The sequence below is a fragment of the Rhinatrema bivittatum genome, chromosome 9, assembly GCF_901001135.1.
Source record: "Rhinatrema bivittatum chromosome 9, aRhiBiv1.1, whole genome shotgun sequence".
NCBI classification, from domain to species: Eukaryota; Metazoa; Chordata; class Amphibia; order Gymnophiona; family Rhinatrematidae; genus Rhinatrema; species Rhinatrema bivittatum.
In genome coordinates, this window is record NC_042623.1 from 137,450,067 (window position 1) to 137,472,383 (window position 22,317).

General features: G+C 39.1%; 1 protein-coding gene across 5 annotated transcripts in view; it reads right to left on the bottom strand.

Annotated features, from left to right (window-relative positions):
• PIK3CB (phosphatidylinositol-4,5-bisphosphate 3-kinase catalytic subunit beta) overlaps positions 1 to 22,317 on the bottom strand; it is a 430,104-nt gene that overhangs the window by 127,958 nt on the left and 279,829 nt on the right. The gene's annotated exons all lie outside the window — the stretch shown is intronic.

Below are 22,317 nucleotides of genomic sequence, written 5' to 3' on the forward strand. Positions count from 1 at the left end.
AAAAGGAGCATCCCCATGGATAGAACGACAGAAGCAGACCTAAGGTCTCATGGTCCAGGGAACAACCGCCACCATTCCTTGAGACCATCTCTGATGTTGCTACCACCATGAGAAGCAGAAATGGCAGACTGTAGCGAAAAGCTCCACAGCAGCTACGTAACAAAATGGTGGCCAAAATACTGTGCATGAACAAAAATGGGCCAATACATGCTTAGCCAGAGGGACAATATTTCAAAAACGTTTGCTCTATTCTATGTCTGACAATGGTTTGTCAATTATTAGAGAAACAAAGGCAGAGCACAAGCTCAGGGAGTGGAAAGAAAATTATCCTAACATAAAACCACGGAAGCATCTGGATGATATTGAAAAGAAGGCATAAATAGGCCCCTTCATTTTGTGTGGCTTGTTCTATGGAGGCCACAAAACCCTGAAAGATTTGTGGTCTCCATGTACAGAGCAACCTTGTTTTCATGCCACGATGAGTCTGGAAAGATTCCAACAAGCAACTGTGAACACGCATTTTGAAAATACATTTATGCAAGAGTAAAGGAGAGCTGTGAACAAGTTCCTCACTTTCCCATGTATGGACGCTGCTTGTGGAGGAACTTTCAAAACTGAATGCGCCAGGCATACACCTGACTGTGAAAGAGCAGGTGGCAGCTTTCAGGGGTTACTGGCCTTTTAGACAGTAAATGCCCTGCAAACCCTAAAAATATGGTATCAAGATTTGGAGGTGATGTGATGCAGCAAACAGTTTCTCCTGAATGGGAATATCTTCTTGTGCAAAGAAGCTGGAGAAGAACAGTGCAAACAGCCATGCTACTCAAAAACTTGTTCAGCCTAGGTACAAAATCAGGAAAGAATGTTGTCAGAGGTAATATTTTCACCAATACAGACTTAGCAGAAAAGATGCCACTTTGACTGCTTTGAAAGCAAGATATCGAAGACAAACAAACAAACCCAGCAGAAAATGGCTAAGTAAAAACTTGACCTACACCTGGCACCATCAGAAGAAAAAAGGCTGACATTCCAAATGAAATGAGGCTCAATGCCAAATGGAAATACGTGCATCCATTTTTGCTTTTGATGGAGGAACTCGCCCTAGTTTCATATATGTTCAGGAAGTCTAAAGCAGTAATACTGCTATCATCAATGCATTATGACATGAGACTAGCTAACAGTAAAGAAAGCCACTTATGGACAATAACAAAACCAACCTGGATCACTTAGTACATGTAACTACTTGCAAATGCAAAACAGGTCAACAACAATATTTTTCAATTTGATTATGTTTGTGCAACTGCCAGCTTTGTTGTATGAGAAATCATTTTGCTTGGAATAGCAGATTACCTTGAGAAAGATGGGACCTTTTCCTTATTCAACTGGGGGAGCAGTTGATAGATGGGACTGTTCAAATGAAGGCTACAAAATACAGATAATCTGACCAGGCCAATCAGAACTGCATTGATTGCATTGGACTTCAAAACCCCAGTATTCACCACTGCACTTACTGAGGAATAAAAAAAAAAGACAGGTTGTGCTGTCTTGTCACAGGGCAGCAACAGACAGGAAATCAGGGAGACGTGAGGATTGCAAATGATTTGCTGTAGAGAGCACCTAACTGCCATAAAGCTGTTTTCTGATTGTGTTCTATGAAAAAAATTCATATATCACTTAATACTTTATCAGATCAACTTTAAAAAATGTGTATTCCTGAGAAAACGTTTTCTCTAATTAAAAACAAAATAAGGTTATCCTCATGGAAATTTTTTTTTTTTTTTACACTAAATAAAATGTTTAATGTTAACAAAATGTTTTTTTTTTCAAAATTGCTTTGTATCATTTATTGCATTGTTTCTCAACCAGTGTGCATTGACATTTTTCTACTTGCCAGCCACTGCGTCAGGCAAGAGCCATTGCCGCTGCCGGCAGATGCAAAATCATCTTTTTTCCTCTACACTCCCTGGCCTCCAGGCTCTCCTCCAACAAGGGATGGGGGGTTCTGAGAGCAATGCTTATCTGATGCTGCGTTCTCCTCTGCCAGAGCTCCACTCTGTTCTGACTGTAAAAAAAACAAAACAAAAAACGACAGAGGAAGCAGCAAGAGCAGGAAAGAAGGGATGGATGATTACTCCAAGTGCTGAGGACAGTGACAAGGGAAAGTGATTTTTCTTGGATTGGTGGGGGGGGGGGGGGGGGAGGAGGAAGTAATTGCCAGGTGGGCTAGGAAGAGAGGGAAGGGTAGGTGGCAATGCCAGGACATTGGTGAGAGAGAGAAAGGAAGGTGATTATGCCAGAGGGTGAGGGGAAAATGGGATGCCACAATGTAGTGAACACAGTGCCAGTGTGCCACAACATAAAGGTTGGAAACCACTGATTAGTATATGGGGCTAGATTTTGACATCCTTTTTTTTTTTTTTTTTTTAATTCCACTAGAATTTGTTAACTAGAAAATGTTAATGAAAGAGTATGAGACCTTTTTTAGCTTTCCTTTAGTTCCCACATCTCTCTCATTGTTGACATCTCATCTGGAATACTGTGCCCAGTTTTGGAGGTTGCATTTCCAGAAATATATAGTGCAGAGACAATCCAGAGGGGTTCTAACTAAATGGAGGACAGCTACAACATAAACTCTATGAGGTAAGGCTTAAAGATCTAAATATGCACACCCAAGAGTAGAGGAGGGGAGGGAAGGAAGGAATGTTAAATATTCATATACTTTAAAAGGTATAAAATAATACAAGAGAGGCAGGCATGTTTCATTGAAAAGGAAGTTGTAGAATAAAGGGTCATGATGCTAGAATAAGAGAGTGGTGATGATTTACAGAAAGCATAGCAGAAGCATGGAACAGCTTCCCAGTGGAACACAAAAACAATATGGGCACAGAAGATCCTTAACTGTATGGAAGTCAAGGAAAACCCAGTCTGTAGTAGACAAGGAGGAGGGAAAATGGGCAAATCAGATGGGCCTTTGGGTCTTTGTGTGCCACTATATTCTGAGTTTCTAAAAGAACCCAGAATCAGATTTAAATCACCACTGGATGCATATCTTAATACTGCTGCACTGTTTCTCCTTGTCCTTTCCTGAACGGCTTTCTCCATCAACCTCTCACTTGGGAACTATTAAGGAAGGACTCTAGTCCTTCTCTGCTCCCTCCCTCTGTATGAAGTCAAGCACTGCAGACATCTCCTAAAGTACAAAGAACAGATTACAGTCCGCTCAGGATTCTTGATTTACTCCTAGACAAAAATATTTGGCATTCCCTTCACCTAAAGGACAGGAAGACGGTACTATTCACTTACATAATGCAATATCACAGTAAACAGTGAAAGGAAATAAAGCCAGTACAGCAGACTTAAAATAGAGTTAGCCATTGGCAGCATTTTAAGGAAATTCTGGAAATAATTATTTTGGAAAAGAAATCTGAGCACAACCCACCATATTTGATCAGGAAAATTTCACCAATTTGTCAGGAAATCATTCTGAACAAAAGTGAAAAGGCAAGGAAAGTTTTATAATAAAAACTTGATCTAGGTCATTTAATCCATTTAATTGCTTCTGACATAGTAAAAAGGAAGTGTGGTATCACAATATGGATGGAATATGATACAAGAAAATCTGGGACAGGAGTTTGATCTTCCCTCTGGTATTGTCCCTAATGTTCTTCACTACAAAATAAATGGATTTGACAACAGAATATATTTTAAATTTTCCTCCTCACTGCACTAGGCCCATCAAAAACAGAGCGGGAGGGAGAGTTGAGGGGGTGAACCATCAGGAGGAGAAGAGGAGCTTGCATATGGATATGGACAAAGATCTCACATAAATCAGAAGGTGCATGCCTAGATACATGAGAGAAGGTGAAAGCATCTCAGGAACACTCTGATGTACATTTCCTTTCAAGATGGACTTCTACCCAAGAACTCCTCCTCTGCCCATCTTTTGGCTCACCCAATACAGAAATCAAGCGATTGTGTACATTGTTGGGAATTTCCTTGAATGGTCACATATTTTACATGAATCAAGGCTTTGTTAAGAGATGAGGAACTAAGTCAAAGAAGCTACAAAAAACATCTGGAAAGGGAGCGAGAGCTCTATTTCTGCTGCAAAGGGCATCTGTGAATTCCTGTTTACCCAAGACCAAGTAATGCACCTCAGTTTTACTACAACATTTGTATCACCTGACTACAAAGGAGATTAACTGTTCCATTGACAAAAACAACTTCAACGAAAATAAAACAGATATCAGCATAAAAACAGTCCGTCATAACCTGACATGAAAATTGGTTTTCTGAAGAATTGTTCCTGCAGAATTGGAAACCAAATCTGTCTCGGCCAAATAGGAGTTAAGAATATCACAGTTCTCTGGTCTTTTTACGAGTTTTATCAAGGTTTTTGCTACTAGGGACACAGAAGAATATGTATACAGAAAACTTGACCCCAAAGAATGGGAACAGTGTCTACAGCTAGACTGCCTTCTAGGCATCTCCTGGAGACTGGTCCCTTCCTGTTGAAGAGCACTGGAAACTGATCCACCTCTGGAGTGCACCACTGGAAGAAGACGACTGTTTGCCACATACTAGTCCAGGAACCACTCATGGGGTCCCATGCGACAACTTAGCCACTGCCAGATTTCCAAAAAGCGTGTAGTCTACATCAGTGCTTCCCAACCCTCTCCTGGAGGCACACCTAACCGGTTAGATTTTCATATCATCCATAATGAAAATGCATGAGACATTTGCATACATTGGAATCCCAGGGTATGAAAGTCTATCTGCTGCACATTTATTGAGGCAATCTTGAAAACCTAACCAGCTAGATGTGCCTCCAGGAGAGGGTTACGAAGCACTGGTCTACATGTTCACTCTATGAGATGGCTCAGTTCTATACCTTTAGTATCTGCCGACATAGGAGGTGAGAGCCTGTTCCTCCCTGCTTGATCAGGTAGAAGATAAACTACCTAATTGTCTGTCTGGACTAAGACAATTCTGTTGGTAACCTGATTTCTAAAAACCTCTAGAATGTTCAGTGTGGAATATAAATTCTTTTAAATAAAGAATACAGAAAATTATCTCTGGGAAATTTGTGGGTAGAGATTTTCCTGGCGGGATCTGGGGTCCTGAATGTGAAGTCCCTTTAAGTGGACTTTATATATTGTGTTTATATACCGCTGTTCTGTAGTCAATCACAACGGTTTAGAAAGTAAAATAAATAGAAACAGTAGCAAGTACATAAAACCGGGCAAAAACAAACATCAATAAAACAAGCAGATAAAGATAAAACATTATAGGTCAAAAGATAAAAAATAAAAATAAAAACAGATTAAAATCAATTAAAACAGGATAAAATAAAATCATATAAAATAAAAGAAAAAAGGCTTTGGTTAATAAAAATCAAATAAAAGAAAGAAAGGCAGCCTGCATCTGTAGTGGGAACAATCTGGTGAGGAAAAATTTGGAAAGGTAATAAACTGAATTTGAAAAGTCACCAAGGCAGAGTCTTTAAGCTATTATATTACATAACAATCCTGAACCACTGTGTGACTTGATTCCACTGAGATTTAAAAGTCCACTGAGCTTATCTCACACAGAGGCATGCATAAGAGTTACATGCGATGTGGAGGCCATAAGATCCTGCATTTTCAATGCATTTTTTCTTTTATCTCTCTTTACTTCACAAATGTGAATGTAAAGTGGTTTATATCATAAATACAAATACAATAATCAATACAAAATAGTCACTAATATACAGAATAGTTCCATCCCCACTCACAGGTCTGAAGCATGCAGACCAAGCTTGTCTGTCGACTTTGTATTCTCTCCCCAATGCAGCTACAATATTATGGGAAATATATTCTGTCTGCATCTTATGTCTGCCACAACTGTGCAGACTAACCTGTGCACTATATAATAAAACATTTTCTGAAGCAAGAAATCCAAGAGTTTTCCTCTCTACCTTAGGGAAGCTTGGGAAGAAGAGTGGCTATACAGTGAACAGAGTTTTGAGCTCCAGAAATGTTCCAAGGTGTTGTGTATTATACTCGTACCATATTCAGAGTACAGAGGTACATAGAGGCTTCATGCATCCAAACAAGCAACACCCCACAATGAATGAATTTCCACATAGGCTTCCTTGAAGTGCAGTAAACAAAGCTAGGTTCCTCTGTTCAGGAGAGGTACCCAAGGAAATTTTGTTCTTTTCTGGAATGTTTTCAAGGCCCTTTGGTTTAGAATGGGTCTGAATCCTTTTTTGGGGACCAAGGTGAAAAACTGCAGTAAAATCCAGCTGCTTGACACATTAGCAAACGTTTTCTGTATGTCTTCATAAAGATCTGAAGCTTGTATCAATAGTCATTGCAGAGATAGGTCATCTGAATTAGATGTTACTCACACACAGCCTTTTTTCACAGGGATCTGAGATTCATTTTGCTTCTCTTGATAGAGACAATGAATGAACTTTATACCATCTCCAAAAATGCTATGCAAATATTAAACACAGGCTTAGTAAGTAAGCAGTTATATGGGGCATTAGCATACCATTCTGATAATTTCACCTCCCAATAAGATCCAAGGCTTTAAGTGCACAATCTTCTGAGGGTGATTCAATGACAACGCTGTAGTATAAAGTAGTGTGGTTGCTGTATTAGTCCACTTGAATGTACGGAAATAAAGTTAACAATTAAAATATATATAAGATGATACCGTTTTATCAGATTAACATTTCTTGACTAGCTTTTGGGAGCTAATACTTAGCAGCAAGGACTTGTTGAATCCTGTAGCTGTCTGGATACAATACTTCCCGTTTGCTTTCTTTCCCATAGGGAGTACAATGTGTGACGTTTCCCATATTCTCTTGCATACAATATGGAAGACAGTATGAATGGTCCTGGCTACCAACCCTTTTAGGTGTGGAAGTAACTCAGGAGACCACATAAAGGTGCCCTGGATTCGTCTTGTCTGCAGTTCAAAGGGAATGGATTTAGCCATCCTTTGAACAAAATCTAGGAAAGAAAGGTTCTCAGATGGAGAATGCATTTCCTCCTGTCATGGAGGCAGCTCTATAGGAAGATCTGAAGAGTACCGGTAATTCTTATCAGGGCTACTATTTATAGAAAAATGCTTGGAGCACCAGGACTCCTGGACTTCGAGTCCTCTATATGTTGAGCAGCTGATGAGTACTGAGATGGGACTGACATGAGAGCCAACAGCACTGAGCAGAATCTCAGGTCACTTCTATCTAGGACTGAGGACAAGGTAGAAATCAGCTCAGTTTCTCAGGCTTGCATTACTACCTCCAATCTCAAAGCAGCTGGCTTAGTGAATACGTTGTGAGCCAAGTTATTATTGATACCAGAACATTTATTGCTGATGGATCCCTCTATATGCATTAGTGAAATTCTCTTTTCTAACTCTTCAAAAATCAGTATGGATGACATCAGTTTGCCTCCATAGATCTTAAGGGCCAATGTGAAGAGATGGTCCTAGGAAAACTAGCATGGAACAGCCTTTGCATGGAAAGTCAAGCTAATCTCCAGGTATGCCCAGTTAAAAGAATGTGGAATCTCTAACAACCTGGGCCCTCGGAACAAAGGAGATATACAGATTTGAAGTCTTGATGCTGGCTGTCTTTGGCTCTTTGTGTGAATCTTGGGAGCTATTACTCAGACTAGAGTAAGGAGATAAGATGGCTCAATTCTCTGACCTATCCTTGGAGTGAGGTGCCAAAGAAAGATAGTGGTCAGTCATCAACAAAAGACCAACACAACAGTCAGCTTCCTGGGCCATATCTCAAGCCTTCAAGGCCAACTTCTTGAAGCTGGACTTAAATTCACCAGCAAGAAAAGCAGAGCCTGTCCTTCTGGAACCAAACCACTCTGAGTGACATAGCCATTGACACAGTAATCCTTCCCACGACAAATGCAGCACACTTTGGGATGGTTAGTGATGGGTTTTGTGCTCACCCGGGACAGAATTCAAAGCTACTGGCCTGCTTGTCTGATATGGTGTAAAAAATTGGCACGAAATCAAAAGAAGAAACTATTCTTACAGAAACAAAAAAGTTATAGGCTTGCCCAATACCCTGGGAAAGGGTTGGGGAGAGGGCCAGGCGATTTGGTAGAATGTCAAGAAAGAAAATAAAACCTTTAAAGGGCTTAAAGCCTGACTAGGGAACTAAGAGAATAAAATACAATTTCTGACAAAAGCCAGTAGGAAAAGTAGAAATGCTGATGTGAAGAACCATACAACTTGCTGGAATATATCCAACTGGGTCAACGTAAAAAGGGAAACTAGGGTAAGCTGCAGGGCCATCATAGCATAGAAGTCCTGTGTACAAATACTTTTTAGAAAATTGCTGAAATTTCATTCAGCTCTGTGCCAAGAAATAGTCACATGATTTACTTGTGCGAACCTGTTTGCCTTGAGAGAACACAAGCTTTGAATGACACACAATGATAGATGCAACAAAAGATAATTTCTTTAAATTCACCTCAAAGGTCACAGACAAAAACGGTACTTATGCTTCTGCTTACTGTTGTGGTTCATTTTATCAATATGCAATACTTTAGACAGAGTTTTAAACAAACAAATGCACCTGGGAGTTATCTGAACCTAAAAATACAATATGGGATTTATTTACCACTATTTTGAAAGAAAGCTTTCACCTAAAGTTGTATACAATGTTATTTGGTATGGCATAACTGATATATCTATCATACCTGGTGAACAGGAGGATTAATATTAAGAATGGTACAGCTAAATAGACTGATCATATAGGATAACTTACACATACATCTGATAAAATACATAGCATGCGGAAGGGTAAAAATTCATTTGTACAGCTGAATTAACAGATTACCTACAACATGGACATAGAGTTCATTATAGGATACATACAGATAAAAAAAACACAGATTTAATGATTATGATAGTCAATGATAAGTAATATCTGCATGTGAGGTGGAGTTTTCAGTTGATGCCAGTCAGGAAGTGACAGGACAGAGTGGGTGAGGTAAAGCAGTTAATCACTCTTAACCCTCGAATGCTTAGCTAAAACCCAAGTTTTTACCTGCTTCTTGCAAACAAGTAAGTTATTCTAGCTTAGCATTTCGGGTTGCTGGTTCCATAAGGAGGGGGCTATTCCTAAGAAAGCCCTATGCCGAGTGTCTGAGCACTACATTTCCCTTGGCGAGGGGATAACCTTGGATGTTCCTTGGGATGACAGTTCTAGTCAGTGTATAGAGAGGTAGTTAGCTTTTCAGATAGTCTCAAGCCTCTTAAGACTCAATGTTAGGCAAAGGGTTTTAAATTGCATTCTGTAAGGCCCTGGTAGCCAAAAAAGCTTGGTAGAATAGCTGTGATGTGTTCTCACTGCTTGTAACCTAAGAGGTGTGCTGAGGCATTCTGGATTAGCTGGTCAGTGAAGGCCTTTACTGTCAGGCCATTGTGTAACGTGTTACAGTAATCCAAATATGTTATCATGGCATGGACTACTCTGGTCAGGCTAGTCTTTTCAATGTATGATGAGCATTTGCGTAACTATTGTAAGTGTTAGAAGCACTTTTTGAAGGTTGTTTTGGTGTCAGGTAGTATGGATAGCTCCAAGTACAGCAGGACCCTAAGACTCTGTACTTGTGATTTTAATAGGAGTTCATGCTTCCCAAAAGGTATTTTTATATCCAGGACTTGACCATTTAATTTTTTTACACAGAGAAATTCTGTTTTGAACACTTTCAGGCAGAGCTTGTTGTTTGTTGCCAATCTAGGATGGTTGCAAATTTTCTCATAACTGTTTGTAGATCTAGTTCTATGGGTATACACATCACCTGAGTAGATTTTAGGTTTAAAGGTCAGATCAGTTGAGCCAGTGATTTGAGATAAATGTTGAAAAGAATGGGTGATAAAATGGCTCCTTGTTGTGCCCTGCAGGATAGGATCCAGGGTGGAGAAGAGGATCCAGGGAACTGAACAGAATGCTGCCTCTCTGATACGTAGAATTTGAACCAGGCTAATACTTTACCACTAACATCTGTTTCATCTATACACTAGAGGGTGATGGGTGGTCAACTGTGTCAAATATCACCAAGACGTCTAGTAGGTACCAGTACTGAGAGTGAGGCTCCATCACATTCTGTAGAAATCATCTAGTAGAGATATAAGTGCTATCTCTGTCCCATATCCAGGTCTGAAGCTAGATTGGCAGGGGTCTAGCCAGTTTTTTTTTCCTTCCAGTCAGTCATTCAATTAGTTGCAGATTGCCTGGTTCACCAGTTTTCCCAGATAAGGGATGCTTGAGACTCAACAGTAGTTTTCAAGCTTGTCCTGGTCAAGCCCCGGCTATTTTCATTAGATGGTGCATCACTTTTTTTTTTTTTTTAATGAATTGTCGTCATCAGACCCACTAAGAGGGAAGAGTTAAATTTGACTGCCAATCCTGTGAGGCTTTCACCAAATTTGATCAGCAGGGGCATAGCATGCAGTTTGTTGATCACATCCTCCTAAGCATCTTTCTGAGGTGCTCTTCTGTTACCAGATGAAGAGTCCCACACATCTGGGCTGGGCAGGAGAGGTAGGGGGTGGGAAGCATATTTTGCACTACCTTCACTAGAGGATGGAAGGCTTGGCAGATTGTTCTGAATGGCCTGGGAGAGTCCCTTAATTTTGTAATTGAAATATGAGGCAAGGTCTTCACAAGCTAGTATTCATTGGAAGACTTGATTCTGTAATGGTATGTGTTGTAGCAGGCTATTTACTAGCTGGTTGGTTGAGTTGGCAGTCTGCCCAATGGCTTGAGAGAAGTACTGGTTTTTAGCTTTTATGGCTTGGTGATAAATTACCATGAGGGACCTACATTGCGATTTGTGCCATCTTCTTTCTAGCTTGTGTCCTAGATGTTTAAGGTTTCCCAGTTCTGGGGGTACCCAAAGTGATCGTTTGATTGTGGGGCAGTGGATTTGATTTAGTGGTGCGTTCTTGTCCATGGTGATTGGTAAATTGGCATTCCTCATATCCACCTGTTCTGCCACTGAAATAGACGCCTCATTTGTAGATCAGTATTCTAGTGCTGTAAACAGGTTCTCACTGGTAAGGTTTCTTTTGTCTCAGGTTTCTTCCCATACTCTTATGGGGATTCTTCGCTTGACGTCATTGGTCAGAAAGGGCTTAATTAGAAAATGATCTGACCATAACAGTGGTGCTATCTTGATTTCACCAGCTTAGTGTTTGAATTTGTCCTGCCCTGAGGCCAACACTAAGGTCCAGTATGTGACCTTTGCTGTGGGGGGTGGATGTGATTAAGTGTGTGAACACTAGCATAGACGTGGATGTGAAAAACTCTGAAGTGTTAGGACCAGGATTACATATACGTAGGTTAAAATTGTCCATAATGATGGAGTCACGTGATGGCAATCTAGGGATAGGATGTACTCAGGCATTAGAATTAGGGCATCCCAACAGTGAACTTCCAATAATAAGAAAAGTAGTCCAAGTATATGTAATTAAAAGCTCATCTGAGCTAAAAAAATTCCAATGTCTAGGGAGATTGAGTGGATTCACTTCATGTGAATTCCACTCGTCAGTCAAATCAAACACACAGGTGCAACATGGCAGATCACATGTAATCAGTAGTGCTCTCACGGTAAACTTGTTCAGATGCCGACAAGAGGAAAAGGCGGCAAGGTTTGGTGAGTCTGTGTTCTTTGAGCCATAACCCAAGGATGTGCGTTCCATTTTTAAATTTAAAATTATGTGCGATAAAGATGGTAAAAATGTCAAGTCATGACACGTTTGCATTCACCCTCTTTAGAATGAAACTGAACAGTGGTGTGGATACGATGAATTAAACTTTCAGTGGACAGCACAGGAGAATCATGTTTTGTTGCAGTCCCTGAAGCAACTTTGCGAAACGTACGTCGGACTGGAGCCCTGAACAATTGGACCTCTGAAGCGCTGTAAGTGATTACATCTTTGAAGCGTGGTAGCGCCACCAAAAAGAACCGGATCTCCGAAGCGCGGTAGCGCTGTCAACCAATAAGGGAAGAACCGTTCCACATTAATTTTAGAAAAAAGCATAAAAAAGAAAAAAGTACATTCATTAATAAAACGTAATCCTTTTGAAAGACTTGGACCGATGATTAAATATGACCGGTAGCGGTTAAATACAGAAGCTAACTTGCTTGTATACCATGGGTGTTATGATGGTCCCACACATAAATTAATCTATATGAAATATAGCACATAGAAGAAAAAATTTTTGATTACAACAATTTGATGTGAGATATTGCGTGGCTCATTGTACATTGGGATTAACTTAATATTTTTTGTAGATTTCAATTATCCCAATATTGACTGGGTAATGTAACCAGGACATGCTATAAAGTAAAGTTCCTAGATGGAATAAATGACAGTTTTATGGAGCAATTGGTTCAGGAACCGCCGAGAGAGGGAGCAATTTTAGATCTAATTCTCAGTGGAGCAGAGGATCTGCTGAGAGAGGTAACTGTGGTGGGGCCCCTTGGCAATAGTGATCATAATATGATCAAATTTGAATTAATGACTGAAAGGGGGACAAATAAGCAAATCCACTGCTCTAGTGCTAAATTTTCAAAAGGGAAACTGATAAAATGAGAAAAATAGTTAGAAAAAAATTGAAAGGAGCAACTACAAAGGTAAAATGTTTGCAAGAGGCATGGACATTGTTTAAAAAAATACCTTCCTCACTATACTAGTTGTTTTTGTTTATCTGAAACTAATAAAATGTTTTTCCTAAAAAAAATACCATCCTAGAAACACAGTCCAGATGTATTCCACACATTAAGGTGGAAGGAAGGCAAAACAATTACCGGCATGGTTAAAAGGTGAGATGAAAGAGACTATTTTAGCCAAAAGATCTTCATTCAAAAACTGGAAGAAGGATCCAACAGAAGAAAATAGGATGAAGCAAAAAGCATTGACAAGTTAAATGTAAGGCATTGATAAGGCAGGCTAAGAGAGAATTTGAAAATAATTTGGCTGTAGAGGTAAAAACTCACAGTAAAAACTTTTTAAAACATATTCGAAGCAGAACGCCTGCGAAGGAGTCAGTTGGACCATTAGATAATCAAGAGGTTAAAGGGGCACTTAGAGAAGATAAGGTCATTGCAGAAAGATTAAACAATTTCTTTGCTTCGGTGTTTACTGAAGAGGATGTGGGGGAGATATCCGTTCCGGGGAAGGTTTTCTTGGGTAATGATTCAGATGGCCTGAACCAAATCACGGTGAACCTAGAAGATGTGGTAGGCCTGATTGACAAACTGAAGAGTAGGAAATCACTTGGACCGGATGGTATACACCCCAGGGTTCTGAAGCAACTCAAAAATGAAGTTTCAGATCTATTAGTAAAAATGTATAACCTATCATTAAAATCATTCATTGCACCTGAAGACTGGAGGGTGGCGAATGTAACCCCAATAATTAAAAAGGGTTCCAGGGGAGATCCTGGAAACTACAGACTAGTTAGCCTGACGTCAGTGCCAGGTTAAATAGTGGAAAGTCTTCTAAAGATCAAAATCACAGAACATATAGAAAAGCATGGTTTAATGGAAGAAAGTCAGCATGGCTTTACCCAAGGCAAGTCTTGCCTCACAAATCTGCTTTACTTTTTTGAAGGGGTTAATAAACATGTAGATAAAGGTGAACCAATAGATGTAGTGGATTTGGATTTTCAGAAGGCATTTGACGAAGTTCCTCATGAGAGGCTTCTAGGAAAAGTAAAGTCACAGGATAGGTGGCAATATCCTTTCGTGGATTATAAACTGGTTAAAAGACAGGAAAGAGTAGGATTGAATGGACAATTTTCTCAGTGGACGGGGGTGGGTGGGCAGTAGAGTGCCTCAGGGATCTGTACTGGGACCTGTGCTTTTCAATATATTTATAAATGATCTGGAAAGGAATACGATGAGTGAGGTAATCAGATTTGCAGATGATACAAAATTATTTGGAGTAGTTAAATCACAAGCGGGTTGTGATAAATTGCAGGACCTTGTAAGACTGGAAAATTGAGCATCCAAATGGCAGATGAAATTTAATGTGGATAAGTGCAAGGTGATGCATATAGGGAAAAATAACCCATGCTATAGTTACACAATGTTAGGTTCCATATTAGGAGCTACCACCCAGGAAAGAGATCTAGGCATCATAGTGGATAATACATTGAAATCATTGGCTCAGTGTACTGAGGCAGTCAAAAAAGCAAACAGAATGTGAGGAATTATTAGGAAGGGGATGGTGAATAAAACAGAAAATGTCATAATGCCTCTGTATCGCTCCATGGTGAGACCACACCTAGAATACTGTGTAGAATTCTGATCGCCGCATCTCAAAAAAGATATAGTTGCAATGGAGAAGGTACAGAGAAGGGCGACAAAATGATAAAGGGGAATGGAACAGCTCCCTTATGAGGAAAGACTAAAGAGGTTAGGACTGTTCAGCTTGGAGAAGAGACAGATGAAGGGGGATATGATAGAGATTTAAAATCATGAGAGGTCTACAATGGGTAAATGTTAATCGGTTATTTACTCTTTCGGATAATAGAAGGACTGGGGGCACTCCAAGAAGTTAGCATGTAGCACATTTAAAACTAATCAGAGAAAGTTCTTTTTCACTCAACGCACAATTAAACTCTGGAATTTGTTGCCAGGGGATGTGGTTAGTGCAGTTAGTGCAGCTGAGTTTAAAAAAAGGTTTGGATAAGTTCTTGGAGGAGAAGTCCATTACCTGCTATTAATCAAGTTGACTTAGAAAATAGCCACTTCTATTACTAGCATCAGTAGCATGGGATAGACTTAGGTTTTGGGTACTTGCCAGGTATTTATAGCCTGGATTGGCCACTGTTGGAAACAGGATGCTGGTCTTGATGGAGCCTTGGTCTGATCTAGTATGGCATGTTCTTAAGGGGCTGTAGTTTAGCATCCTTATTACACATCTTTCTCCTCTCCTTGGCTACAGGCGATACTGAGGAACCATAAGATTAATTCCCACACTTTAAGGGTTTGGAGGGTGGTTCAGTATCTCTAGCCATTCCAGAGGGTCTTAAATCTTATATGACCTCTTTGTCATGCAACCCCCAGGTTTCACTATACACGTCTTCCCCAAACATTGAACACTGGGTGACGGCTGGACTGAGGTTTTTAGGTCAGCAGCTGGAGGATGGTCAGCTACAGTCTTTTACGGAATTGATGGGAGACTAAAATCCCTTCTTCCACGTGTTATCTTTACCTGCAACTGTGCAGAGATATTACTCGATCAGCACCAATTAATCTTGTTTCAGAGGAATGTGTGGGCATGGAGGAGGCAGTATGTTACACTTCTAGGCCTTGTCACTTGATTTCAGTACTTTACATTTCTAATAGAAACAAACTGGGGGGGTTCAGTGACCTCTTCTCATCTGATGGAACAATGGAATGTAGATTTCAATGAAGCCAGGGATGGTAGGGAAAGGAAGTCTATTTGGAAACACTCGCAGAATTACAATATGTTGTAAAAGGCCAAGAGTTGCTTTACAAGTTGGTATGCAGACTGTATTGGACACCGTTTATTTTCCCTTCTAAGTTTAATGATAGTGAGAGTGCTGGAGGGGATATGGGCAAGAAAGAACATATTTTGATATGTGGTAGGGGTGTTGGAAGTTACAGGATTTCTGGGAGGGCGATAAGGACTGCATATCAACCATTGCTCTCAGTCGTTGGAGCCTGATCGAACATTATATCTACTGGGCCGTTAGCTGAACCGATTCAGCATGGGAGGTCATGAAAGATTGGTGGGACATCTCCTACACGAGGCACGCTTGACGGTGGCTCAGATGCAGAAGCGGATCCCCTATCTTCACTGTTAGAAAGGCATGGTTACGGAAATTGCATGGATGGAACAGTATACGTTCCAGTTAAAATATAAAGTGAACATTTATAAAACACTGGGGGCCTTACTAGGAATGGAGAGAACTCGAGGAGTGTCCTTACGTATAATGAGTCGGGGAGGTATAGCATATCCTTATACATCAGGGGTGTTTTGCTGTGTTTTGGGATGCTGTTCTTATTGTATAGCAGGCCATGATGTTAAGCGGTAGGTTCTGTGTGGTATAAAATAAACAGTTTTAAAAGAAAACGGTCCATAATAATTAGATTATTGTTTCTCAGAGAAATCTCATAATTAGTTCAAGGAGTTCACATACTGAGAATAAGTTGCTACATGGGGGAGTTTGTATATCAGGAGGATCCCTACTGGGTTGTCATGTCCTAGCTCAACTAATATAAACACCAGAACAGCAAGAACCTCGATAAAAATCACAGAAAACAAATAACAGGCTCAAAATGTTATGCCTATCTTTTACAACAAATAAACATTGAAAATATTGCTTATTAAAACCTTGTAAAAAACAGCATCAAGTCATATACAAGCGCTGTAATGCAATCTACTGTCTCTTTGCCATGCAATGGGCTACAAACAGAGTCAGATATCATGCGCTCCAAAAGTCTCATTCATCTGCTGGTCTTACTCAAAAAATAATACTGTGCAACCCTCATATGTTCACTAATAATCTAAAAATATGTAGAACTTTAATTCAACACTACAATTATACTCGAAAGCTAAACTTATCGACAAAGTGAAAAATATTTAGCTTGCAAACAACACGATTATGTAAAACGCTGTGTTAAATGCAGGAAACCCAATCACTGACATGGGCCCATGTTTCGGCATCACACCACCTGCATCAAGGAACTTGTTTATCTCTGCTGCCCCGAAGGGCATTTAAAAATGGCCACCGGCAGATGAATGAAACTTTTGAACTTATTACTTTTTTGTGGCTAGCTCTACTAATAGACATTCCAAGTTGGTTGCTTGAGAGATGGGTTCTCGGCATACAAAATATTAAGATGGTTTCTCTCAGATAGAATGTTATATTCAGAACATTTAAAATAGTCTATTAAACTGAGCATTAACAATTCAGGAAAATTAAATGGTCTAAAGTTTAGGTGTTACATTACATTTTGGGCTTTTGAAATGGTCGCTATTGGATTAAATGTTTTATAAAATGTTAATGTTTAAATGGTTTCTCTTTAAGTGTTGTAGTTACATTTCAGCCAGAATAAAGTACTGAAACCATAGATGAGAACAAGGGAAACAAGATTTACATAGGGTAGCCTGAGGCAGATGACTAATGCAAATAAACTAAAGTTTAATATTTTAAAAAATGGTTTCAATATACAATTCCTGTGTTTTTAGAGTTATGTACTATTATTGCCAGATATCTGACCATTGAAGACTAGATTTGTTTAAAAAAAAAAAAAAAAAGGGAAAAACAAAATTCTAAATGGACCCCCTCACCCCCAAAAAAATCCCACACTGAAATGTGTGTGTTAAAATATCACACGGTTTAAACCAATATAGCAGGATCAAACTCAGCCAAATGAGATCTTCATCCAAACCACAACACTTTGGGCTTCACCAAAATCATCTATCATGGATTAGAAGGGGATAAAAAAAACGACACTAGAATTCAACCATGAAAACAGCCTAAGCTTCAAAAACCATCAAAATAAAAAATGCAAAATGTTGTCAAGCTTGCACAATTTTTAGGCTACAGTGCTATATCACTTACGATATGCTTTTCTTTCATATGGCTTTTTTGATGACAATTTCCATGTTCCTAATTTTTATTCTAAATCCCCAATCAATCCAATGTCCTGCTGGAAAGGGAATGCAACTATAGAATACTGCTCTCAAACATATCAAGGTCAGGAGAATGTTGTAGGTGTAACTTTGGCAATGTCCTGTTTGTCCACATGTAGGGACCTTTGTATTCTGTTTTCATTTTCCCTAGAAATTTATCAGTATTTATTATAATAAACAAAATGGTAGAAAAATCAGAGGAAAAAAAAAACTTTTCCACCGACTGTCTCCTGTTTTTGTTCATTATAACACTGATAAATTCCCAGGAAAAATAAAATAAAAACTGAAAATGAAGATCCCTATCCACATGTTACATGAAAGGTTAAATGTGGTTGTTGAGCTGTTCGGTCGGAAACAAGATATTTATTTTAAAAGGCATCATGAGGCATTGAAGGCTGTAGTATGGCTGGCTATGTCTTATTACATAGTTATGAAATCAGAACTGACATAGTGAACTCACAAATATCCCAAATAAAATAAAGCAAGAAAAATAAACAGAAACAATGCTCATTACATAGACATTAACATATTCCAAATTAAAATTTTGCCAAGGAATTATAACACTAAGTATTGGAGCTACTTGATTCCCCCTTCCCCCCCCTTCCCCCTTTTCAACTTACTTTGGATCCAGTCATTGCAATAACAGTCCCTGAGCACGATCCTTGCACTAGGCCTCCTTCCAATACCCTACAATCAGGGTCCCCTAAATCCAGCTACTAGGTGCTGTCACTGTTCAAGATTATGATTCCTTTCCCCTGCCAGGGGCTGTAAGCACTGTCTCTGCTGAATCCCCAGCTCCGGTCCTCTCAGGGAACAAGAAGACCTGAGCCGGAAGTTAGATTCTTCTGCAGGGCCACCAAGCTGACCCTTGTGCCACTTTAAACTTGCACTTGATAATGCCCTGAATGATCAGGTAAGGCACATGTATATTATAAAGTTATCTTAGGATTTGCAACAATAAGAGACCTGACTGGCTAATTAACTGATAATTAGCCTGTCAGAACATGCAGAAGTACACTAATCATTAAGTTCCTAGATGGAATAAACAACTGCTTCATGGAGCAACTGGTTCAGGAGACAAGAGGGAGAGCTATCTTAGATCTAATTCTTAGTTGCATGCAGGATTTGGTGAGAGGATAACGGTAGTGGGGTCACTTGGCAATAGCAATTATAACATAGTAACATAGTAATGACGGCAGAAAAAAACCAAAATGGTTCATCTAGTCTGCCCAGCAAGCTTTCCAAGGCAGTAACTGCCGCACCGAGCAGGTTACCACCACGTTTCTGTCAAGGGTAGTAACTGCCATTCAGTGCCGGATAAGCTTTTTTATTTATTCCCATCCTCTAGCCTTTAGGGATACACAGTATTTATCCCATGCCCCTTTGAAATCCTTCACAGTTTTAGTCGATCAAATTTGAACTGACAACTGGAAGGTAAATCTACTGCTCTAACACAATTTTCAAAAGGAAAACTGATAAAATGAGGAAAACAGAAAACAAACTGAAAGTTGCAGCTGCAAATGTTAAAAGTTTACAAAAGGCATGAACATTGTTTAAAAATATCTTAGAAGCGCAGTCCAGATGTATTCCACACATTAAGAAAGGCAGGCAAAACGATTACAGACATGGTTAAAAGGTGAGGTGAAAGAGGCTATTTTAGCCAAAAAAAAGTCCTTCAAAAATTGGAAGAAGGATCCATCTGAAGAAAATAGGAAAAAGCATAAGTTTTGTCAAATTAAGTGTAAAACATTGATAAGACAGGTGAAGAGAGAATTTGAAATGAAGTTGGCCATAGAGGCAAAAACTCATAATAAAAATGTTTTTAAATTTATCTGAAGCAAGAAACCTGCGAGGGAGTTGGACTGTTAGATGACCGAGGGGGTTTAAAGGGGCTCTTAGGGAAGATAAGGCCATTGCAGAAAGACTAAATTAATTCTTTGCTTCTGTGTTTACTAACAAGGATGTTTGGGAGATACCAATTCCGGAGATGGTTTTCAAGGGAGATGAGTCAGATTAACTGAACCAAATCACTGTGAACTTGGAAGACTGTAGTAGGCCAGATTGACAAACTAAAAAGCAGCAAATCACCTGGACCAGATGGTATGCACCCCAGGACTCTGAAGGAACTAAAAAATGAAATTTCAGATCAATTAGTTAAAATTTGTAACCTATCATTAAAATCATCCATTGTAGCTGAAGACTGGAGGATGGCTCCAGACCGGGAAACTATAGACCGGTGAGCCTGACTTCAGTGCTAGGAAAAATAGTGGAAACTAAACATCAAAATCACAGAGCAACTAGAAAAACATGGTTTAATGGAACACAGCATGCATTTACCCAAGGGAAGTCTTGTCTCAAATCTGCTTCATTTTTTTGAAGGGGTTAATTAATAAAGATATCGATAAAAGTGAACTGGTAGATGTAATGAATTTGGGTTTTCAGAAGATACTGGACTTTGTCAGAAGAGAGGCTTCTAAGAAAACTAAGGTCATGGGATAGGAGGGGATGTCCTTTCATGGATTATAAAATGGTTAAGAAACAGCAGAGAGTAGGATTAAATGGTCAAGTGGAAAAAGGTGAACAGTGGAGTACCTCAGGGATCTGTATTTGGACCTGTACTTTTCAATATATTTATAAATGATCTGGAAAGGAATACGACATGTGAGGTAATCAAATTTACAGATGATATAAAATTATTCAGAGTAGTTAAATCACAAGCAGATTGTGATAATTTGCAGGAAGACTTTGCAAGACTGGAAAATTGGGCATCCAAATGGCAGATGAAATTTAATGTGGACAAGTGCAAGGTGATGCATATAGGGAAAAATAATCCATGCTATAGTTACACAATGTAATGTTCCATATTAGGAGCTACCACCCATGAAAACGATCTAGGCATCATAGTGAATAATACATTGAAATCATCGGTTCAGTGTGCTGCAGCAGTCAATAAGGAAACAATGTTAGGAATTATTAGGAAAGGAATGGTGAATAAAATAGAAAATGTCTTAATACCTCTTTATCGATCCAAGGTGAGAACGCACCTTGAGTAATGTGTACAATTTTGGTTGCCACATCTCAAAAAAAGATATAATTGCACTGGAAAAGGTTCAGAGATGAGCGACTAAAATGATAAAGGGGATGGAATAGCTCCTCTATGAAGAAAGGCTAAAGAGGTTAGGGCTGTTCAGTTTGGAGAAGAGATAGCTGAGAGGGGATATGATAAAGGTCTATAAAATCATGAGAGGTTTAAAATGGGTAAATGTGAATCAGTTATTTACTCTTTCAGATAGTAGGACTAGGGGGTACTCCATGAAGTTAGGAAGTAGCTCATTTAAAACTAATCATAGAAAATTATTTTTCGCTCAACTCACAATTAAGTTCTGAAATTTGTTGCCAGAGGATGTGGTTAGGGTAGGTAGTGTATCTGGGTTTAAAAAAAGTTTGGATAAGTCCATTAACTGCTATTAATCAGGATTACTTAGGGAACAGCCACTGCTGTTACTGGCATTAGTAGCATGGGATCTACTTAATGTTTGGGGTACTTGTCAGGTAGTTGTAACCTGGTTTGGCCACAGTTGGAAACAGGATACTGGGTTTGAGGGACTCTTGATCTGACCTAGTATGGCAACTTCGGCAACTTCTTATGCAGTTTCACTTCATAGCATACATAAGCATATATAGTTATAAAAAACACTGCACTTCTCAGCTGGCTGAATGTGGGTGTCTCAACCTGACAGACGTTCAAGGGTACTTTAAAATAAATGCATAACCAGTCACACCTCATTTTCAATCCAGCAGTCAAGCGATACATGGATGCAAGATTATAGTATAAAGATTCATGTTAATTCACAGAAGCGCAATTAAAATTCTCAACATGCATCCAGGGCCAGCTTCATTATCTTGCACAGAAAGGTCTTATGCCCAAAAAATCCCTGTTCACAATATATGCTTGTACAGGGATACCAGTGGGGAAAAAACCCTCCCTTCAGAAACTGCACATAAAACTAGTGCTACTTGTTAGCGCACACTAAACAGTGTATTTGAGGTTCAAATCACATCTTCACTAACACTGGCACTATATAAAGAATAGCTGTTCCAGTACTATTTTAAAGGATGACTTTTATATTGTATACAAAAGTAGTTCTGATATGTAGTCAAGGTGAAAACTTTACATAAAAGAGGGGTTAGCTGTTTCAAAACGTTACTAGTAATCTTTTAGGCATATTTTTCCTGTAACCAACACCAGGGATTGGCACCAGATTATCTTAAATCTCAGTGTATTTACCAACTCATGTTCTGCAGAGGAGGGCTTCTTAGCATTCCTTTCAGTACATGAAACTAGATGGATTAAGCACAAGACGACATAAGCTCTAAAGCTATGGAATAATTTGAAAAAGCTTATACATCTCTTGAATGATTATCAGTTTTTCAGGAACAAAAGAGAGAAATTCTGGCTATTTGTCCAGGCTTTCAATAGCTGATGTAATTAATCATAATTAATGGTTATGTTCAATTACAGTTTCATTTTCTAATTATGTTTATTATTATTTCATTCAATTTTGGAGTTATATTTGATCAACATTTTTTATATAATGAGTTTTATCTTAGATG